We start from the raw sequence: 17758 nt of genomic DNA, 5'->3' as shown, positions 1-17758 counted from the left end.
AGTGAGCTAGGCCTCAGTCATGTGACCTGGCTGAGACCCAATAGGTTATCCGAGGTCAAGTCCCTGCAGCTGTGGTGCACACTAACCACACTAACCCAGTGAAATCTCAGAAGTTTGACTGACAGGGCAGGCCACAGAAGCTTGATTGACTTAGAGGGGAGGCAGGGCAAAGAAATACAGTGCACGTCACAGCAACTTGACTGATCCCCACACCACCGCACTCCAGCCACTGCCTGTGGCACCTCTGGTGAGACCTGTAGCTGCGGGCCCAGGAGTGACTGGGTGCCCACCAGCTGCCCCTAGCCCCTGACCACACTGCCACCGCAGACCCAGAAGGGAGGTGGTGCAAAGTCCACCCCCACCACTGCCGCCATGCTCCAGCTGCCACCACCCAGAGGGGAGGTGACACAGAGTAATAGAGTGAAGGCCACAACACTTGACTGATCCAGAGGGAAGGGCCAGTATACACTGTCCCTGTGTGCAACTCACTAGCACACTGCAGTGGGAAGGGTCACCTAGCCAGCGTGCTTCAGAAGAATTGTAACCAACAAAGAAAGAAACTGGGGCCTCCTGGAAGAAGCACAAATGATGGGAAGAGGAAGCAACAACAAAAAGTCTCCAGGTCCCAACCCTGAAAACACTGACCCAGGACAGGTAAATACAAAGGAGAATGAGAACAGCAAACATGCAATATCAGACACGTCAGCAGTGGACATAAAGAGATATATTTGGGACCTCATAGATGAGTTCAAAAGTGAAATATTTAGCCAAATAAAGCAAGATACAAGAAAATTAATTAAAGAGATACTAAGTACCCCTCAAGCAGACACAGACGGAAGAAAGGAGGGACTCAAACAGAGAACCATTTGGTGAAGAATATAAAAAAATATAGAATACATGAAGCAGATTCAAAGAGATCACCAGGAAATTAAAAACTCTATGGAAAGATGGCAAATCAGCTTGAAAGAAACTAAGGATAGATTATCCAAACTGGAGGACAGTTTTGCAATGTGTGAGTATGAAAGGAAAACTTTTAAAAAATAACAAGGAAACAAGCAGCAACAATACAAAGGTTAGAAGACGACAAAAGGATCTATAACTTGAGAATAAAGAATGTGAATGAAGAAGCTGGGGTACAAACAAAGGAACTACAAAGGCTATTCACAAAAATAATTAAGGAAAACTTCCCAAACATAGGAAAAGGAAATGATATTCTGATATGAGGCATACAGAACTCCAGCCACCTATAACCAAAACAGAGCTACACCCAGGTGTATAATAATCAAGATCCCAGAAATTCAATTTAAGAACAAAATATTAAAAGCTGTTAGAGACCAGAAACAGATAACCCATAAAGGAAGATCCATCAGAATCATGGCAGACTTCTCGACACAAACCATCAAGTCAAGAAGAGCCTGGAGCGAAATATTCTAAGCCCTGAAAGAAAATAACCTCCATCCCAGATTGATATACTCTGCTAAACTGTCTTTAGAAATTAATGGAGAAACAAGATGCTTCCAAGACAAAGAGGAGCTTGGGAAATTCACAACCACCAATTCAACTCTACAGAGAATATTGCACAGCATTCTAGAGAGAGAGAAAAGTACTAGGATTCCAGGAACAGTGGTGGAGAGGCCTCAATGCATGGAGCAGAAAACAGAATGAAGAAGACAAGCAGACAGCTGATGGCAAAATAAAGCATAACAGAAATGAGGCAGAGAAGATTTTATTCAAAACTGATATGATTGATAGTATCAAGTCTGAGAGTATAGACAACTACACTGAAGATGACAAGACTCTATGATACACATTCTGGCTTGATAGCTGCCAGTTTTGAAGTTCTATACTATATACAAAGTTGTGTTTTTATTAATACTGTTATGTCTGATATATTCAATTATAGTATGTCTGAGGATATAGCCAATTCTATTGGAGATAACAAGAGACAACACAGGAACCATGGTAGAACTCCTTGTACAATGGTCTTATATGTTTTTTTCATTTTGTGTGTTTATAACGATATGTTTTGTTCTGTCCTGCTTTGTTTTGTTTCTCCCTCTAATACAGAAAGGATAGAAATACATGTTAAGACTCATGCATGTGTAGAACCTATAAACAGTTTATGAGAACAGATGTTATGACACATGATGAAATGAACAGATACTTTGAAGAAAAAGAGACACTAAAATATCCAGTGCTGATCGTGGAGTGTCATAATGTGAAACCCAGCCATAGTATTATTCTTTGTTCAGAGTGATACTAGCCTGCTTGGGTTTGTTCAATCTCAACATAATTGAAGATATGGATAACTGCATGTATGTTTAAGTGTGCAGGATTGACAACCATATTTCTAAGTTTTTGTTGGACAGTTGAACAGAACTGTTTGCAGTCTCGCTGTTTGTATTCCCACTTTACATATTCTACTCTTGTACCTTGAACAACTATTTGTAAAATGACAATATGTAAATATCAACTAGTGATTTCTTACTGTTTATATTTTTCTCTGAATGTATGTATTATTTCTACCTATTTTCTGTTTTCTGTTTTGCTTAGTCTTTCTTTAAATAAAATTAAAAAAAAAAAAAAAAAAAGAAAAAGAAAACACAGAGGTACCCGGCCCCTCGGGTTAATGATGCCCAGGAATTTGAGGCCTGCAGATGCCCGGAATCTAGCAGCTCACATGAGAAAGACTTGGCGGGCTCCAGCCTAATTTGAGGACCATCTTAAAAACAGATACGACACTGGGAACATCAAGTTACTGAGCTGAGACTTCTCTAAATTAGCAGTCAGGAAGAGCAAATTTTGACCAGTGAGGTGGGACAGAGATCGAAGCATCTTTTGACTCTTGCTAATGAAGCAGCGTCAGATCTGGGTGGCTTCCTGGGCCGGGCGGAGCCCGAGGGGCTGGGGTGCGGGTCCAGCGTGGCTGTGCCTGTGGCGCCCTCGAGCCTGCAGGGCCGTCCAAGCCTCTGGGCCGCATGTTCGTCACTGATTTGTCTCCTTATTCCAAATGAACATTCTGGCGTTGGGTGCACGCAGGTTTTACCTTCGTCCATGCTTGCAGGACCTAGTGAGGAGTCCCGACAGACACAGATAAAGCTGCTTTTTTTTTTTTTATCTCCTCTTCTCTCCCCTCCCGCTTTTCTCCCTCTGTCTGTTGGTCCCTTCCTGTCCGCAGACGATGGACCTCTCTGCTTCCTATCGCCTATCTGTTATTTTGGTCTTTAATTTATTTATACCGTGGGTCTCTCACAGAAGAGCAAGCCTGTGACACTGAAGTGATGTGTCTGATTTATTTCATGTCACGTTATGGTCCCAGCTGTGTCCTGGGAGACCTGGCTCTGTCCCCGCACACCTCTTCCCTGGTTCCCACAGGGGATGCTGGATGGTGAGTTTTGAGTCCACGAGATGCCTGGACCACTGGGAGAGCATCATCCTGGGTGTGTCTGAGGGTGCTCCTGGGTGCTCACTAATGCACCAGCACCTTGCTAAAGAGCCGTGCAACGGACTCCATGAAGGAGTGGATGTCACACAGGACGCCCAGGTAGAGGGACAGTGAGTGGTTCCTTCTCTCCTGCAGCCCAGACCCCCCACCGGCCTTTGAGGTCTGTGCTCCTGCTGCCCAGGCTGCTGGCTTCGGCTGCAGGTCCCCCTCGCTCACGCTCTTGTCCGTAACTCTGGGCGAGGGACGCCCCTCATTTCCTCGGAGCGACGCTCGCCCTTGCGGAGATGTGTTCCGTCCACTCCTGCTCTGCCAGCAAGCACGGTGTCCTCAGAGCTGCCACTCTTCTGGTTGGATACATTTCCCGCCCTTGGTGCAATGCAATGGTGCTCCTGTCACCAGCACTGGGGGAAGACGGGCATAAAGGGGCTGTCTGACTTGGAGAGCCCCAAAGATGGGGACCAGCTTTTATCAGTCACGTTTTACATCTGCTGAGATCCCGATGCAGGGATGCCCACACCCAGAGAGGGCAGCACCATTCCCGGAAGCATCTTTATCTCCAGAAGAGTTAGGGACTTGCATGCTGGGCAGTCCAGACAGCCGCTAACGCTGTCCCCTAATAGAAAGTGCATGTGACCGGAGCGGAGAGGCTGAGTGGACATCAGATTCCTCTACCCGCTCAGATGTCAGCAGCCGCTGGCCCTGCAGGACTGAGCCACCCGGACACGCGGCCACTCCGCCCCAGCTCCTGGTCTTCCTGTGATACAGGCGGCCGCACTGTCACACATTTCTCACCCGGGTAAACCTGCTTCTGTAGGATGCAATAGGAAAGTGTCAGGGTGTGAGCAGCTGTGGGGATCCGGCCACCAGTCCCAGGGTCACTCCTGGCCTCTGTGCCGTCTACCTGAGGACCAGGATGACTTCCGGGGACCTGGGTGTGGGGTGCTGGGGCTTGTCCCATTCACCCAGGGCTGAGAAGCAGCCGCCTGCTGGGGCCGCCAGCAGCAGCCCAGTCCCGCGCCCCTCTGGGGCCTGGGCTTCCCCGGCGCCCTGCTGAGCCTGTGCCTTGAGCATCCGGGGTTTGCTTTCCCCAATTCTGCACGCTGCAAGGCCTACACGTCTTTAAACCTCAGAGGGAAGCCAGTCCCACTGACGTTGGCATGGATTCTTCTCTCTCCGTTTGTTCCTCTGGCTCCGTATTTACGTCGTGTCTGGGGCCCTGACCGCAGTGGTGCTCTGGAGTCAATGACAATGTCTTGGCAGATCAGTGACATTGGGGCGTCACTTCCTTCTCTGCCCCAGTTTCTCCTCTCCAGCAATGGTCCTGGCTGGCGGTTTCCACCTCTCCACCAGCACTGAGCACACAGGGGACGGGGTAAGTGTCACATATCACAGAGGGGGATGCCACCCATGGGGCAGCCAGGCAGAGCCCACGTCCTGTCCGCTGGTCCCCTAGTCCGCTGCAGCTCCTCACACCGAGAGGGGGGTCTGATGCGGGTTCAGACACAGGGATACGATGTGGTGTGGAATGATTCAGTCAGGATAATTCACACATCTGAGCCCTCAGACTGATCTCGGGCATGCGTGTGCATGCATGCATGTGTGTGTGCATGTGTGTGTGTGTGTGCACGGTGGGAATTTGTGTGTGTGCACTTAGTGATTTTGCAGCGGATGATCTTATTAACCATAATCACCGCACCTGTGCTCTGTCTTAAACTCCTGAGAAGCATCCACTCTCACCTCAGCCCCGCACAGCCTTCCCTTCAGTCTTTATGTCTGACAAACTGGACAGTCGTCAGCAGACTGAGTTGGTAACTGTGCTGTGCCTGGATTTCTGTGGCTGGCTCCCTGCAGGTGGGGTGTCCACTGCTGGGGCGGCAATCAGGTCACTGCATACGTGCGTGTCACGACGGGACACAGGAGAGGATGTGTGAGTGACACACGTCCCCGGTACGCCAGCAGATTCCAACCCCGCCTGCCCTGATCACGGGCAGCTACTTGCTTGCTTCCCGGGGCCGGGGTTTTATTCCGTGCCGGGACTTCACACACACGGACTCTCTCAGTGCAGCCTTCCCCACCTGGCTCCCTCTGTGTCGGGCGAAGCTGCTGAGGCTCGGCCGTCACTGTGCAGAGATGATGCTCTGCTCTGAGTGACATCATCCGCTGCTGTCCACGCTTGGGCCGAAACTCACTTATCTACTCGCCAGGGATTGCACATTTGGGCCGCTTCCAGGTCTGAGATCTGCTATGAACACTGTCACAGGCCTGAGTGGGCATGGCGTGGCAGGACACGCCCTCCAGGTGACCTTGAGGGTCTCCCTACTGCACAAAAGTGCAGAAGAGGCACAGAGATCTACTTAGAGCCAGCTCACCGGTGGCACTGCCGAAACTGCCATGGCCACGTGGCAGCTGATGGTTACAGTTTTTGTGACCTCCAGTGCAGTGGCCAGTGTGGTTGGAAGGGAAATCACCACCCGCCTGACATCTATTTCATCACTCAGTCACTCAACAGAATTCTTTTATGTCGAGCTCTGGCCTAGAAATTGGGGCCACAACTCTGCATTAGATGACAAGGTCGTCACTCCCGTGGACTTGATTTTAACTAAAAAAGACAAACCAAGTGAATGAGAGGGGTTTGCTGTGATGTGCCTGACAGGGAGGTTGGATCTGTGTTCGTGACGATGAGCAGGACTGTGTCAGATACTTTGTCATTGCTGGGACACAATACCCAACACCCACAAGTTAAAGGGGAAAAAGTTATGTTAGCCCAGAGTTTCTAGAGGTTTAAACCCACAGGATGCTGGTTCCAAGGCTGTGGAGAAACAGTCCAGGGCGGGCAGGCTGGAAGCAGAGAGGGATCCAGGGAGGAGGAGGGAGACAGGCCCTGCCAGGCCAGGCCCCCGGGAGCCACCTTCTTTGAGCCACACCCAGCTCTGAGCCATCGGTGACCTGCTCCAGCATGACACACCCATGTTCCGGTCACATCCCCAACCCAGGACCCTTTACGGGGCCGTCTGGAAATAAAACAAACTCAGATCTTTTGGTTAGTTGGTCAAGGCAAAGACTTTCAGAGAAAGAAAGGTTCGGGCTCCAACGTGGCGAGTTTTTAGACTTCACTTAGCCCTGGTGTGACCCAGGATGAGTGACCCCAACACAGGCCCGTACTGAGCTGCATGCTGAAGACTTCAAAAACAAGTGCCTTTTGGAAGGAAAAGAGTAGGTCGTTAAGAAGAAAAATACCTGTCACAAGCAGTGAATGACTCTGTCGTCCCTTACTGTGTAACATAACCGTGGGGTAAACCCACGGTTTACAGCGGGTCACAGGTGTGTGGGGGCCCTTGGACACCGCCCCTGGGTTTCTGCTCTGTCCAGGAGACACAGTAGCTGCTGGCCCAGTCCTGGGTCATCTGTGGCTGGGCTCCAGAGTCTTCGCTTACTGTGTGTTTTGCTTTCTTGTTAAGGTGTTTAAAGCTTTTATGATGGCTTATTAGATTTGTGATTTTAATGCCATACTTATAGAATCATGATTGAGTCGGTAATTAATAATTAAATCTATCTAATCAGACTTAATGTAAGATGCGTGGAAGCCAAGAGTTTTAAACTGCTTTGCTGCATGAATAAAATTTAACTCTAAAGAAACGTGGATTGTTCAGAAACCGGCCCACTGACCGGGACACGGGGCTGGTGGCCACAATGGTCCCGTCCCCTCCTTTCCCTGGGGACTGAACTCCAGGCCTTCACACCGAGCTCCCTTCCGACCCCTTCTTTAAATGAGTCATTTTGAGAAACGTCTGGCTAAGTCATTCAACTACGCTCGAATTACAATCCTCCTGCCTCAGCTTCCCAGAGAATTGAGATGATACACATGCACCCCCATATCCTGCTTAGTTCTAGAATATTCCATGTGGCGATTTGGACTGTGGCTGACCACTGGCCACGGGTAACAAGAACCACGGGAGAGCATGGCCGGTCAGACCGCTGTCCTTGGTCAATGCGACTCTGGAGCTCACGCTGGGCGCTGGAAGGGGGCGGGCAGTTCCTCTGGGGGTCACAGTGACCAGAGCACTGCTGGGCTCCTAGAGGGTGTTCACTGGGCCTCTCTGGGAGGTTCACCGGGGGCCGCCTATGGAGCCTGAGCAGCCGCCCTGATTTATGACTCAGTGTTTCTACTGATGGACCAGCAGTGGCTGCAGGGCTGAGGTGCTGTCCCCTTGGTGCTCCGGCCCTTCCACTCCAGGCAGCATCGCCTGCCATTCTCAATTCACACAGCAGGCACACAGCGGGCATGAGAAGTGGACACACGCAGTGACCGCCATGGCCTGCAAGGATCAGCTAATAATCACGGCTCCTGGAAGCTGGGTGGCCTCTCCCCACTGACCGGGGCTCCCAGTGCCTAGGAGGACTCCACCTGTGCTGCCACCTACCTCGGGGACCAGGGATCGAACTCATGACCGCCTGCTTGTAAGGCAGGTGCTTATGCCGCTGAGCTAAATCCCCAGCCCCAATATATGTTTTTTAAATGTAGGAATATGCTACTTTTTTTTTTTTTTAAGACAGTGTCTCGCTGTATAGTCCAAGCTGGCCTCGAACTCACTATGTAGCCCAAGCTCATCTTAAACTCGCAGTGATCCTCCTGCCTCAGCCTCGTGAGTGCTGAGATTATGGGCATGTGATGCCATGCCTGGCCACACAGTGTTTTGGAATCACGCCTCTAATGTATACTCTTTTGTGGTCAGGGCTGGCCCCACCAGGGCTGGCCCCACCTGGGGCTGCCCTGGCAGCCGCTGTCTGGAAGCTACTGAGAGCCAGTTAGTCCCAGTGCCCAGTACCTGGCCTGGGTCAGCTGGGAGCCTCTGGTGTCCTCTGTGTGCTTTATCCCCCCTCCCCGGCTGGCTGAGGCTTTGTGACGTGGCCCCTGGGGCCCTGAAGGACAAGCCCATACTGATTAAAAAAAAAAACATATCATCATAAAAGACACATAATCATGAGTTCCCCTCCAAATCCTCCGTCTCCAAACACGCAGCCCCCTGTTCTGGTCACTGTCTGAAGCAGCTCTGGTGTCCTCTCTCATGATGGTCTCTAGCTGCACCATCCTGACCACCTGCTGTCCTGAATTGAGTCCATGCTCGCTCTGACCTTGGGGACGAGCCAGAGGGTGCTCAGTGTCAGACCTGGTGATTGAGGTGGGTGAGAACTGCTGTTCTGTTGGGTGGTGCTTGGCACCATAGTTTTGATCATACTTCATAAGGACTCTCAGGAAAGAGGACTCCAGAACTGCTCCGGAAGGGGTCGAGACTGATGGGATAGATGTGTCCATGGTACGGGGGGGACTTGAAGGAATGGATGGCCATGTATCTTTTACTGTAATTGTTTTTTGATTCTTTGGAGAGAGTCTCATTACATAATTTAGGCAGGCCTCGACAAACTCACAGCAATCCTCCTGCCTCAGCCTCCCGAGTGCTGGGATTATAGGTGTGCACAACCACAGCCAATCTGTAATACATTTTAAAAATTTAAGTGTTCATTGTATTTTTAAAATTACCTCTCTGTACAAGTTTGCTGTTTCGAGCCCCTTCAGGGTAGTTTTCAATAAATAACTGACCCTAACTCCAACAGCCACCATTTAGGGGCAGCATGCTCGCATCTATGTATGCGTATTTCTAGATGGAAAAACCTCCGCGTGAACTTTCGTGTGTATATTTATGGTTGTACACACTCATGGGCTGGCACACAGCGTATGTGTGTAAATGCTCATAACCAAAACAGGAGCGATGAAGCCCAGCGCTCACTGCTGTGATGTGATGACCATCTACGTCGCCGTCCTCTTCACCCTGCCCTCCCTCGCTTCCTCCCTCATAGTGACCCTGGCTCCTGGCCTCCTGGTGGCTGCTGCTGTGGCCAGAGAAGCCCTGGTCGATGGTGTGGGCTCCCGCGGGGGACGTGGGGTCAGGGGCAGCCCTTCCTGCAGTTCCCGTGTGATGGAATCGCACAGCTGCGGGTTCAGGGAGGGCGACTCAGACGCTGCCAACTCTGCAGAAGCAACAGAGACTCCTGGGAGCGCTGGGCCCTGACACCCGAGGTCCCTGCAGGGCGCCCGTCAGGGGAGGACCCCGGCCCACCTCTCCAGCTCTGTCTGTTACCTGCGTGCTGGACTCCCGCTGGGCACCGGCTCCCCATTCCTCCTGGATCCCCGAAGGGTCCCCACTCCTTAGCTGTCAGACTTTTCCAGTTTTCACTGCTGTTAGTCACCCCTTCTGCCGACGGAGCCCTCTCTTTCCCCCGTGCTCCAAGTCTGAACCTGAGGCGCTCGGCTCTCACCCCCAGCTCAGTCAAAGACACTTGACAAACAAAACCACGGTCCTGACAGTGCACGCCATGCCGTTCCACACACATGTGTGCATATGTGCAGGTGTGCGGTGAAGATCCTCCCCTCCCCGTGTTCCTGGCCCAGGACACTCTGGTAACCACACCCCACAGCTCTCGGCACTCGGCCCTGACCCTCTGTCCTCCTCTCCTGGGGCGCCCACTCCTCCCCACCACGGCACACCGGTGCCCCCACTCTGCTGATTCCCGGTCCCCCTACAGGACACCCATCGAGTGCCTTCACTCTGCCCCTGCCCTGTGACCTCCCCAGGTCCCACGCCCCCCGGGTCCCCTCTGGAGTGTCACAAGAGTGCCCATCAGCCTCGTCTTTGTCATTTCAATTTGTCAAGTGATTTCTGCTGTGGCTGACAAGGCTCTCTGAAGATGACAAGCAGCCTTACACCACTCCCTGCGTGTGCACGCTTTAATCACCCACACCTCCTTCCCACAGAAAACCACAGGCAGGGGTGAAGGCCCCCTAGGCCTGCCGGGGCCTGTTTCCAGCCCACCTAATGCTGACTTGGAGTTAACCCTTCACCTGGGCTGTGACTCTTCTGCCTGACACAGGGCGTGACAGCCAAACCAATGGCCATCTTGATTGGCCTTGGAGCCTTCCAGGGGATCACCTGAGTGTACCTGGCGGGTCATGGAGACACCTTGGGTGTCAGACCTGGCCCCCGGCCCCTTCCCCTCTGACACCACTCCGAGCTTAGTTTCCGGCCACCACGAAGTGACTGTCATTCCTTCTCCCGCTATGATGCTCCTGCTCTGGAGCCAGCTGACCGTGGCTGAGCCCCTGGGAGCCACAAGTCAGATAAGCTGTCTTGCTTTAAACTGCAGGAGACAGATATTTGCTCCAGTGATGGAACCGACCAACTCGGGGGAAACAGGGGCTCAGAGTGTGTAAAAGCTGGCCAAAGACCCCACAGCTCCCGCAGGGCACTGCCACAAATCACACCCTACATACAGCCTGGCTCCCAAACTCTCTTTTGTCCTGTGAAAGCTGTGGAAATCAAAACGTGTCAATCCCTACTAACCACAGAAAGTTAAGTACGGCTGAGGGGTTGGAAGGGGGACCTGGGCACAGGAGCCAGAAGACCCAGGAGCGCTCCGAGCCTGGAGCCAGACTCAGCCACGCGTCCAACTGCTCCCGCTGGGTGAGCTGCCTCCGCATTCCGCCTGCCACTCTGCCCCTCTAACGGCTGGCCCCAGCTCCCGCCACCAGTCCTGGGGACAGTGTTCTCTCTGCTGCAGGACAAGTGCCACTACTTGTCTGTTCTGCCTTTAAAAACTTCCTGTGGCCTAAGCCTGGGATGCGTGCCTGGCCTCCACAGCTCCGTAACCCTGATTGCAATTCTCCGCCACCTCTGATTATACTCAGCAGCCCTCAGGGGCATCCTCTGCTACTCAGGTTGATGCTTCATTAAAAATATCTCTTTATCTAGAAATAATTCAAGCTTACAGGAAAGCTGCAAGAATCATATAGAGAATATACCTGCGTGCTCTCCACCAGAGCATACCGTTAATATTTTGCCTCTGTCTTAGCTATTATATTTATTTATTATTATCAATGATTCTCTTTACGAACCATCAGGAATCCACCGTACATATTACCGCCCTCCACCCACGACGGTCCCTGAGCCTGCAGTCACTCCAGGGGAAATATTCCCTCTGACACAGCCAAAAATAAAGACACGCTCTTACATAAACACAGCGTGTTACAAAACTCGGGAAACAAGATGTTTTATGTAAATCTTCCCAGCTGTCCATCTCTGTTCTAATTTTGTCAAGCGACCTGACCACGTGTTTATGTCTGGTTCTTCCCTCCGGCACACGCCCCGGGTCTTTGGACAGAAGCCACAGTGGGGTCTGCTGTCCACCGTCCACCCGCAGGCAGCGTCTCCCTGGCCTCCGCTTCTCCTCGAAGCATGGCTTCTGTTCCCAAGGACCTCGCCGCCCCTCCCCAGCTGCCTGCCCTGTGCTTTATCTTCTAGTTCTTTCCTCCTGCTGGGCCAGGCTCCGAGTTCCCAGCTGGGACACTCAGCGTGGACACCGGATGTCTGCCTGGGCTTCATGAGTTAAGGTAATTTTGATATTTGGGTCAAACTATCCTTTGAGTTGTCCCTTTTTCCAGGTAGTGATGAGCATCCTGTAGAGGATACCTGAGACAGTGCCAGTGTCCTGCCCCATGCATGGCACGAGCTGACCATGCTAGCCCTGTGCCCTTGGGTGCAATGGGTTCCCTCTGAGCCGCCTCCGTTACACACGTGCTCCCCATGTCTCGTCCAAGGCACCACGGTCCCCACCATCCAGAGGGAGCTAGGTGACCTCAGTGACAGCCCACGCTCTGGGAGGGCTGCACTGTGCCCACTCTTCTCCGTCTCCATCCCTCACTGGGCCTGTAAGCTGATTGAGGACCAGGCCCCTCTCCTGCTCCCTGTCCACAGCAGGGCTTGTTCTCTGATGCATCCTGAGTGAAGAGAAGCCAGGATTTCAGTGTGGTCAGCAGAAGGCCCAGGTCCTAAGCCCTGGGACCGGAAGCCTGTCACCCATGTGGCAAGGGGGAGTTTGTCGATGCAGTGAAGTTAGGGGTCCTCAAATGGGATGATCTTAAGGGTCCTGGGCCCAATGTCCACCTAGTGCTCTTGTGAGAGGGAGGCGGAGTCTGCACGGAGGTGGAGGCGGAGGCTGTGTGGCTGGCACCGGGGTGGAGGAGAGAAGCTGGAGAAGCAAGAAACAGAACAGTTTCCAAAGAAACAGGGTCCTTGGGCCACCTTGATTTTACCCCTGCAAAACCTGTGTTTGTACATCTGACCTCTGGATGGTAGGACAGCAAGTCTGTGAGTTGGGGACAGGCCACCCTGTTTGTCACAGCAGGCCACCTTGGAGCAGAGCACGGCACCCCCACCTGTCCCCACTCGGGTCCCCTGAGGCCTCCCCGAGGACTCCTGCTCTGCAGCCTGTCTGGCAGAATCCAGGCCTCAGCCCAGGCCCAGCACTTGCAGCTGGATCCCGGGTTGGGGAGTTGCTCCAGGGCTCTGTCACTCCAGCCCAGCAGAAAGAAATCCTGCACTTGAAAGAGCCCTGGGCTTTTTGTCCCCAAGACGAAAGCAGGGAGATCTTGCCCCAGGAGAAAACAGGAGACTCCCAGAGCTTGCTGGACTTGGGTGACCAAGCAGAGGGTAGACAGGAAGGGACACCACTTTAAGTGACGAGAGTGAGGCTTGGATTCCAGGGCAGCAGGGGACCCTAGGCACATGGGACAGAGTTTGCACAGGGGAGCAGGTGCTCATGGCAGGGCGGCGTGCACAGTACAGATGTAGCCCCCCAGCTCCAGACAGCAACCTCGGGCAGCTGCATGACTCTCCCTGCAGAGAGGAGGTGCCTGGGCTCCCAGACTAAGCAGTGTTGCAGGGCCACCTTAGTGAGTGGCAGAGCAGAGCCACCCGCCCCGGCCTGACTGTGGGTCCTCTGAGCTGCAGGCACTGGCACCAGAGCCGGAGCCCCGGGGCGCCTGCCCCTTCCACAAACCCTTGTCCCAGGGTGCTCCATGGCAGGCACAGCTCCAGGTGGCCCTGCACCCTCCGTGCGGCCTGCAAAGGAGCCCATTCGGAGACTGTTCAGAGGGACAGCACACTCAGGAGGCCCAGTCGCAAGGGGCTTCTATTCCACTCCTAGGGCACCCTCTGGGAGCAGCACCCCAATACCCCGGGAAAGGAGGAAAGGACTTCCCGAGCTGACAGCTCCAGATGAATGAGAGAAAGCACTGGTCTGCAAAATCAGCTCTGCTTGTGAGAATCATGCATCCGCAGCCCCTCCTCCCAGAGTGGCCTGGACATGTGTGTCACCCAGGAGAGGGCTCAGGGTCACCCCGTGCTGGGCAGGTGGGACAGAGCAGGATCATGTGAGCAGGATACATGCAGGGTGGGGACCATGCACAGTGCTTAAACTCCCCTGCACTCTGGGGAGAGTGCTAGGTTCCGAGATCACTTCCTGAGTGGGTGGAAATCAATGCTGAGTGGCCCCACCATGCCTGGGGGGCTGAGTCTCGGCGCTCAGTCCCTGAGAAGGACCAAGTTGTTCCTGGTTCTGTGTGTGAGCAGATGGAGGTGGTGCGCTCACACCCCAACCTGCAGCTCTCCCGCCTGGCTCCCTGACAGTCTCCCACCTCCGGCAGACAGGCAGGATCTCACTGAGCAGGGGCCTTCAGAACCCCCATCTGAAGGGAGCAGCTTTTCACAGCCTCCCACGCTCTGCATCTAGGGTGCTCCCAGGCCCCGGGGTGCCCCCTTCAGATGAGAGTCCGGCCAATGATGCATGGGGTGGGCTGTACGGGAAAGGCTGGGGTGGAGAGAGGTTCTAGGAGTGTGTCCTGTGTGTCCTGGTCGACGGTGGCTCCCGATGCAGCTAGGAATCACCTCATGGCTCTGAAACAGGGCCCCTCAAGTGATGCACTCGGGAGGAGGGAGATGAGTGTCCAGCTCAGAGCCCCCACCCATCTGGAGCTCTTCTTCAGGGCCTCTTTGCTGTTAGTCTTTGGGCATCCTAAGTGGCATGTTTACAACAGGTGACCCATCCAGCCCCTCTGAGGGGTGACGTCCTGGGCTACCTGGTGAGCATTCAGCAGATCCCGGGGTGGAGCAGGTCAGGTAAGGTCCATTTGTGTTGTGGGGCGCAAAGTCCAGGCTGCTGCAGGCTGTGCTGCCCCACCCTATGCCTGCACAGGGGACAATGAGTTCCCCAAGTTTTGCAATTTATATTAGGGAGCTAGAATGAGACAGGACCGATTTGTTCATTAAGCTCACAAATACTGACGCTTTGAGCTGTGAGGAGTGGAACAAAGGGCCCTCCCAGCTTTGGGTGCGGCTCCTTTGACTTCTGGCAATCTCAGCGCATTCCACGCGTGCTTGGTGACTGGGGACGGTTGCCAATTTACAGGACAAAACGTGCATGTTGAGACTTGATAGTAATGATGCTTCTTTCACCAGGAAGGCTTGTGTTGTTTGTAACAAGTCGCCCAAGGCATCTATATCTGGCTTGGTGGCAGATGGCAGGTGCCCTAAGCTATTTTTCTCATCCATTTTGTTCTTTTTCTTGTTCTTTTTTAAAAACTTCTGGACTCTTGGTAGAGAGGGAGCTAGTGTATTCTGGCTGTGTCAATCCCAGGTGTGTCATGGATGCAGTGAAGTTGGGGTGCTTTCTGGGCTGCCTCCTTCTCTGGACCCCAGTTTCTCAGATGTCAGTGATTGTCTCTGCTCTTTTTGCAGCCCTGTAGCATCAAGAGCGGGAACCTGCTGTCGGCCACAACAAACAGCACTGCCTCGTGGTCACTGTCCCTTCCTCCTTACTCAGGCGGGGCTGGCGCCCCGAGAGCCTCCCCACAAGCACACACAGCAATACTCCTTGCAACCGTGGAACAGAGCAGCTGCAGAACCCAGAGAGGCTCACAGCTGCCAAACCGAATGGAGGTGCCTGAGTAGGACCCTCCCCAAATGTACCGCGCCCCCTGCAGCTTCTGTGGCACCCAATTTGCACCCGCTCCTGCGGTGTCTTTGTGCCGTGTAATCGTCCTCATGTTCTATGTAAGAAGGTTGTGATTATGTAGGGTTGTTTTCCTTATCTTTACTCAGAATGTTAGTTCGGAATAGAAGGCGTCATTTTGTTCTTGTCGTAATGGTTTATTACAGAGGTATTTCTTTTGAAATGTCGCAGAAATGTTCCTGGCTCTGTGTTAGTTTGATGACATCCAATTTTCAGGGCATCATTATCGCTCCTCCTAGATTCCTTTACCTTCCATGGGCTCTACAGACTCACCGCCTCGATATTTCTAGGATTGACATTCATCCACTGTGTACACAACACCAATGTTCCGGATAGAATGCCGATATTGTATCTCAGTCACTGAACATTACACTTCAATTAATCTGGGGTAAGACATTGATCTATTTTTGCGGACTGGGAATATCACGCCAACCCATTACAAAGAGCTTCTACGGTGAACTTAAATGCAAATGAAACATACAGATTTATAAAAATACATTAGCTGATATTAATCTACCCTGATCATGAAATGTTAGCTGAAAATAAAACCTCAAGCCATCTGGTCTCTGTGATGCTTACATAACTTGAAAATTGTGATCATTATTAAGAGCATAATGTGGCTTCTCAGATCATCATAATCAATCTGATGTTTTACATGTGTGACATACATAATTTAATTGCTGTTTTCTCCGCAGCTGTCGAGCTGCTTGCTAGATGGCTGGGTGATGTCTGGCGGGAACAGGGGTGCAGGCGGAGCGAAGGTTTCATCATGGTGTGCTGTGCAGAGAGCTGGGCTGGCTGAGGAGAATTCTACCGGAAGGGGAATCTGAGGAGCGGAAGGGGAGCCAGGACAGGCCCAGAGCTCCCTGGGATGGGCAGACCGCAGGGCGAGGGTGAGTCTGCAGCAGCTCAAGGGAGTGATCCGGCGGCCTGGAGACACAGGAATAGACTGCCTGTCGGGGTTAATTACTGACTCCACGTTTGCATTCCCGGATGCCTGCGCATTTCAGGGGCGAGGGACTGAGTTAAGGAAGAATCAAGGGCGGCTCCTTGCTTCTGCAATAGAAAACACTGCCAAGGAGGATCTCTGGGGAACACCTGATCCACTTGATTTTGGATGTCTCTAATGTCACTTATCCATGCGATGCCCAAGCCGGTACTCGGCATGGACACTGGGTGTCACCAGTGGGCATGGGATGATGTCCAGCGCCGCATCCGTGCAAACGCCGGGCTCCCAGGCAGCAGGGGCTGGGCCTCAGGATGCCCTGTGTCCTGTGCTCGGCCAGTGGAGGCGCAGTGTCGAGCTGCAGGGCTTCAGGAGAGGCTCGGGGGTCCCCCAGGTGCCAGGGCCTCACCAAATGCTACCCAAAAGTTTGGGGTGCAGGGGGAGACGGAGTCTCAAGTTTCCACAGAAGCACTGGGTTCTGCCATCCCACGAGGTTTTCTTCATCCTGTCCTGGACTCCCAGAGAAGGAAGGAGGGAGGAGCTGAGGGAGACAGATAGTGGGAGTGTGCGTGGCGGAGGTGGCACTGCCACCGTGGGACACGCTGGGTGGAGCATGCTAGGCTGGTGGGCTGGAGCAGGGGAGAGGGGACCGTCATCAGTCAAATGCTGCACCTGGGGGGGAGGGGCTGCGTTTCCTCCGGGTTCCTGCTGAGCATAGCCTGCGGTACGGTGTCATTGGCCCTCGGCCCTCACCGTCTTCCTCCATTTCTTGTAAAATTCAATTTTCCTTGACCACTTTTCTTTCACTCTTAGGCCACAAGGTCTGAGCTGCTGGCTTCAGAGATGGCCTGGAGCTCAAGCCCAGCCAATCAGTGAACTCCATTCTAATTGGGTGAGTTGATTGGTTCAGAGATGAGCGGATGATCCCAAAGGAACCAATCAGATTGAAAGGAGGGCCCTTTTTCGTTGGCCAGCGCAGATCACGTGACCCAGTCCCCCAGTCCCCGCCTGGCTGGAGAATGAGGAGGTCTGCAGGAGGGACAGAGGGACAGAGGGAGACAGAGACTGTCCCCAAGGCAGTTCCTGCAGCCAGAGGGACCCTGGGACGTCCCAGGTAGGAGGCAACGTCCTCCGATCACGCTCAGGTTTTTGCACCACGGTGTGTGCACCCGAGCTGGCTGACCTTCCTTCCCGGCATCGTGTCATCGTGTTAGGGTTACAGAGGGCGGTGGTGGCAGTGGCAGTGGTGGCAGCGCAGGAGTGCAGGGGCACTGGCCTGCCTCTAGTTCTGAAGCGTCATCCTGAATCCGTCCTAAGCCATCTCCCCTCTTGGGGGGCCTCCTCTTCTCCTCTGGCACCTTTGTCAGGCAGGGATCCCGTGGGACCACAATAATGACTCTCCCAGTGGCACTGCCTGACCCCTGCCTGGATGCGGAGCCTGTGTCAGAGTCGTGTCCTGCTGGGTT

At 53.2% G+C, this 17758-nt stretch overlaps 1 protein-coding gene and 1 long non-coding RNA gene across 5 annotated transcripts in view; one reads left to right on the top strand and one right to left on the bottom strand.

The window, feature by feature from the left end:
* Nucleotides 1–17758, bottom strand: part of Tmem132d (transmembrane protein 132D) — a 444208-nt gene that overhangs the window by 27708 nt on the left and 398742 nt on the right. The gene's annotated exons all lie outside the window — the stretch shown is intronic.
* On the top strand, nucleotides 11644–15929 carry LOC134470597 (uncharacterized). Of its 2 annotated transcripts, XR_010039546.1 has the most exons (3): nucleotides 11644–11888; nucleotides 14373–14454; nucleotides 15073–15929. It is a non-coding gene; the product is annotated as an uncharacterized LOC134470597 (long non-coding RNA). The 2 variants fall into 2 exon arrangements; XR_010039545.1 differs by lacking the exon at nucleotides 14373–14454.

The sequence above is a fragment of the Cavia porcellus genome, unplaced genomic scaffold (genome assembly GCF_034190915.1).
Source record: "Cavia porcellus strain 051 isolate PalLab524CR breed Dunkin Hartley unplaced genomic scaffold, mCavPor4.1 scaffold_16, whole genome shotgun sequence".
Lineage (NCBI taxonomy): Eukaryota > Metazoa > Chordata > Mammalia > Rodentia > Caviidae > Cavia > Cavia porcellus.
This window is presented reverse-complemented; position numbering and strand designations above follow the sequence as displayed.